This window comes from Benincasa hispida, chromosome 7 (genome assembly GCF_009727055.1).
Source record: "Benincasa hispida cultivar B227 chromosome 7, ASM972705v1, whole genome shotgun sequence".
NCBI classification, from domain to species: Eukaryota; Viridiplantae; Streptophyta; class Magnoliopsida; order Cucurbitales; family Cucurbitaceae; genus Benincasa; species Benincasa hispida.
Window position 1 is genome coordinate 11,654,162 of NC_052355.1, and position 5,666 is coordinate 11,659,827.

The window sequence follows — 5,666 nt, forward strand, 5'->3', positions numbered from 1 at the left end:
AGCTAAAATTAGTATTGATCACCTTCACCTTATTAAGGTTCTTATAGGACTTCGCCCAAAATATGAGTCGATCCATGCTGCTTTACTCCAACGTGTCCTTCCGTCTCTAGATGCAGCAATTCAAGAAATTTTGTTTGAAGAAAAACGTCTTGACATCACTTATTCCTGACAATCGGAGGTTGTACTTGCCAGTACTCATATGCCTGGTACTTTTGGAGCTTTCTTTTATAAAAACTGTAAGCTCACTGGGCATAAGTTTGCTGACTGTCCAAAAGTCGAGTGCAAATACTGTCACAAAAGAGGTCATATTTTGGACAATTGTCCTATAAAACTACTGCAACCACCAAGACAAACCTTCAAGTCTCGATCTTTTACGCCTAATCATGGCTCTTCCTTTGCAGCTGCTACTGCTTCTTCTGCTGCCTCTGAACTTTCCCCATCCACTTTTCAAATGAGTGACTTACAAGATTTTCTTAAACAGGTGATTTCATCCAATTCCTCTGGGCTTGCGGTCTCCCCAAGTAATAGATGCTTCTTAATTCCATTTGTTGCAACCATATGACGTCTAATTTTTCTCTTTTGTCTGTACCTACTCCTGCCAAATATCTTCCTCCCATTTATGCTACTGATGGTAATTGCATGACCATATCCCATATTGGCTCCGTTGACACTTCCCTGTTACAGCTTTCCAATACTTATTGTATTCCAAATTTGTCCTTTAATCTTGTCTGTGTCGGGCAATTATGTGACCTTGGTTTAACTGTATTTTTTTCTACTACTGGGTGTCAGGTTCAAGATCCACGATCGAGATAGACAATTGGTATGGGCTGCAAAGTGGGAAGATTTTTTGAGCTCACATCTCTTCGGCTTCTTGTTTGTTCTCTTTCTGCCCCTGTCATCGACTCTGCTATCTATCAGTGGCACTTTTGTCTCGGTCATGCTTCTTCCGAAAAAGTTTGTCATTTAATCTCTAGTCTTAATTTGAATAATGTCTCCAAATTTGTATCCTTTGACTGTTTGAATTGCAAACTTGTAAACAAACTCACATTATCTTTTTCTCAGTCTAGTTCTATAAGTGATAGTCCTTTTGACATAATTCATTATGATATTTGGGGACCCGCTACTATTTCCATTGTTAATGGGTATCGCTACTTTGTTTTATTCATTGGTGATTACTCTCAGTTTACCTGGATATATTTCTTGAAACACCATTCTTCCCTATCTCAAATATATATTCATTTTGCTAACATGGTTCACACTCAGTTTTCTTGCCCAATAAAAGTTTTGCATACAGATAACACTTTAGAATATAAGGACTTCAAACTTCTTTCCCTTCTCACCCAGCAAGGCACTATTGTGCAGCACTCTTGTCCTCATATCTCCCAATAAAATGTATGAGTGAAGAAAAAACATCGTCACATCCTAGTTTGGGCCCAATTTCTATCTGCCTTCTGTCCTACAAAGTTTTGGGGTGAAGTTGCTCTTACCTCTGTCTACAAAATCAATCGTCTTCCTTCATCTGTTTTTCAAAATGCTTCTTCGTTTGAACGCTTATATGGTACTTCTCTTGATTACTTTAACCTCAAGGTCTTTGGTTGTATATGTTTTGTACTTCTTCACCCTCATGCACAAACAAAATTAGAACCACTTGCCCGTCTCTATTACTTTCTTGGCTATGAAACTGAATGCAAAGGTTTTCTTTATTAGGACCCTTTCTCTAACAGATTGCGCATCTCCTGCCATGTCATTTTTTGGGAGCATACTATGTTTATAGTCTCTCAACCTTTCATGATTCTCTCTTATGTTCTCTTCCCTATGATTCTAACGGTTCGTTTGATCTTTTCCCTTCTTCTGCATCTTTTAATGATTCTGAGCTTGAACAGTTTGTGCCTATCTCTGTTGATCTTTATCAGCTGTCAATCCCATCTGTGGAATCTGGACCTATTCATGACCCTTCCTCTTTTATTCGATGCTTCACTAGGGTAAGTGCACCTCTTATTCACCTTCGAGATTTTCACTGCTTTTATGTTATTAGTTCCTTAGTTGAACCTACCTCTTTTTGTAAGGGAAATACTAATCTTCTATGGCAGTAAGCTATAAAAAAAAAAAGAGCTCCAGACTCTCGATAAAATGCACACATGGGAGTTTGTTAACTTACCCCTGGAATGAAACCCATTGGTTGCAAATGGGTCTACAAGATCAAGACTCACTCTGATGGTTTTGTTGAGCATTATAAAGCTTAGTTGGTAGGAAAAGGATATTCTCTAGAGTATGGGACCGATTACGAAGAGACCTTCGCACTTGTGGCACAAATGACATCTGTTCGGTGTCTCTTAGCAGTTGCTACAGCTAAACAGTGGCTAATTTTTTAATAGATGTCAAGAACGTCTTCCTTAATGGGGCCTTATCTAACGAAGTATACATGGAACCGCCCCTAGGTGTCTCTTGTTCATCTCAGAAAGTATGCCTCTTCCAACGAGTATTGTATGGTTTGAAAGAAACAAGCCCTTCGAGCTTGGTTTGAAACTTTTAGTTCCATTATCATTCAACTTGGATATACGTCCAATTCTTATGACACGACACTATTTATGCGGTAGACAACTCATGGTATTGTTCTCTTCTCCTGTATGTTGATGATATGATTATTATTAGGGATGATCCTCAAACTATCTCTAATATACAATGCTATTTTGCCGAACACTTTGAGATGAAGGACTTTGGTTCACTCAGTTACTTTCTTGGCTTTGAAGTATCATTGAGGTTTGCCAATTATTCGTTATCTCAAGTAAAGTATGCCTCAGATCTTTTGGTGCACTTCGGTATTACTAACTCTACTACAACTCTAACACCACTTGATCCCAATGTTTGCTTGACTCCGCTTGGTGGAATTCCACTAGAGGATGTCAGTCTCTTTCGTTAGATTGTTGCCAGTCTTATTTATCTGACAGTCATTCATCCTGACATTGCATATGTTGTTCACATTAATAGTCAGTTCATGGCTACCCCTCGAATCATTCATTTTGCTGTTATTCTTCGTATCCTCCGTTATGTAAAAGGTACTTTAGGGCATGGATTTCAATTTTCTTCCCAGTCTTCCCTTGTTTTATCCAGCTATTCTGATGCTGATTGGGCTGATAATCCTACTGACCAGTGTTCTACCTCCGGTTATTGTTTCTACCTTGGTGGTTCTATCAATTCTTGGCGTAGTAAGAAACAGAGTGTTGCTTTTCGTTCTAGTACAGAGTCTGAATATCATGCTTTGGTTGATGCTACGTCAGAACTCTTGTGGCTTCGTTGGCTTCTTGCTGATATGGGAGTCCTTAAGTCGTCTACCATTATACTTCACTGTGAAAATCGTAGTGCCATTCAGATGGCTCACAATGATGTCTTTTATGAACGTACTAAGCATATTGAGAATGATTGTCACTTTGTTCGTCATCATCTCCTGAGCGAAACTCTTATGTTACGCTCTATTTCCACCACTGAGCAACCCACCTACATTCTCACTAAAGCTTTGCCTCTGGTCGTTTTCTCCAACTATTTAACAAACTCAAGTTGATTCCTACCTTGCCACATTGAGTTTGAGGGAGGGTGTGAATGCATACTAAGTCATGTGAATACTAAATCTCATGTATACTAGGTTTCCTTTGGAGAGTGTTTAGATTTCGGTTAATTTAGCTATGGTCTATTCTTGGGGTATTAATAAAGTATTTATAACTCTATATAGTTCCTTGTAAACACAAATTTGATAAATACATCTTTCACACTCATAAAAAAAAAAAAAAATCAAATTACTAACAAAAATGTTACAAACATGAGGGACCACAAATATAAAATGTTTTAACTCTCTCTCTTTGAATTACGACCACAATTTAATAATTTATGTTCATAAATTATAGTAAATGTAATCTTTAAAGGTTTTACGTAATGTCAAAAGTAATAATGACCAATGAAATTGCAAAAGAAAAAAAAAGTGAAAAATAACTTTTGGTTGGTTACATTTTACCTCTTTTAACTTCCATTTTAATTCCCACTTGTCCTTTAGATTTATAAAAAAAATTAATCTACTTTTCATTTGATCCCTATATTTCAACATTTAACAATTTTACCTTTGGTGTTAACTATTAATTAATTAATTTATCATGTGTTTACTTAATTTTCATTATGATAAAAAAACATTGATGAAAACTAATTTAGTTATAGTTAATTTATTTTTAAAAAAATTAACTAATGACATTAATACTAAGGATAAATTGAATATTTGATGAAAAACAAGAATAAAAGTGTAAATTTTGAATCATTAGGATAAACCAATAGAAATTAAAATTTAGATGAATCTAAGGAATGACTATACAAGTTAGCCACAATGTTACAAACAATATATGAGACCTAAATCAAACTATAAAAATAACATGAAGAATAAACACATAGAAATTGGTAATCCAGTTCGGTGGAACCAAACCTCTGTTTGGTGGGCATTGTTCTTGATGAAAAGAACGTCACTAATATGAGTTAATTGATTTCAATAAAATACTTATTTGATAGAATTCAACAACCATATCTCTCAAGAGCTTATTTCTAATGAAGAGTTAAGGTTTCCCCTTAAACTTAAGTCCCAACCATCATACTTGGCCGGTAGTCAATTCCTAGAGAGAGAAACAAAAACGCGGGGATATAGCAAGTAAGCAGCAAGATTCTCTCTTGTTGACCGACTACAACGTCCTCTCTTGATGCACTCTTTTTATCTTTAGTTTAAAGCACCCTTCAAACAATTTTGCTTAGGATTGTCTAAAAGTGAGATTCCCTCATTAAATTTAAACTTAGACTCCTCTAAGTAAAAATCCATACATTAACTTCTTAATTGAATAAAAATGCATGAATGTAACCTTTCAAAAGTACACCAAAAGCATACAAACATAGCCTCATTGGAAGGTCACATGCATTTTTTCTCTATCCTAGACCAATTGTTCTTCTTAAAAAAAATAAAATTAAAAAGGCTAACTCTAAAAGACACAAATATTACTAATATATATGAGAAAAAAGGAAATAAGTCTGTAAGGCAGAGAATTTTCATGGTTATCAAAACAAAAAGTAGATTGAAATCTAAAATAAATAAGGAAAACAATATTTTGCAGAGAAAATAGATTCAAACTACAACTCAAGCATCTAATAAAGACACTAGCTACATGAATTAGATATCATAACTATAGGCTAGTTACATAACTTCAAGACATAATTATCCGACATAATTATCCGACATAATTATCCTATATATTCAAACACATACATTAATTATCTAAGATGTTTAGAATCCAAACATTTAAATTTCAAATACTTAACATCCATACTTATGAAACAATATCTGTAATCAAAATTGGCCCAAAGAGTAAGATCGTAACTAAGTGAAAAAAAAAAAGAAAACTCCTATCTCTATATATCAAGATTTATTTTCTCTATAGATTGATTATACTATGAGTTCGTGACATGTATCTTAGAAATAGTAATAATTGTTTGAATTTCACTATAGGGTTTTGGGGAGGGCTATAAATTGAATGAAAGGGAAACAAAGTTTGGTGGCCTTTCCTTCAAAATTTTCTCTTGTTTCTGTTGTTACTTCAATATATTGTTCAACTTTAAGAAAGATCAAATCGTTCAAAAGGGAAACG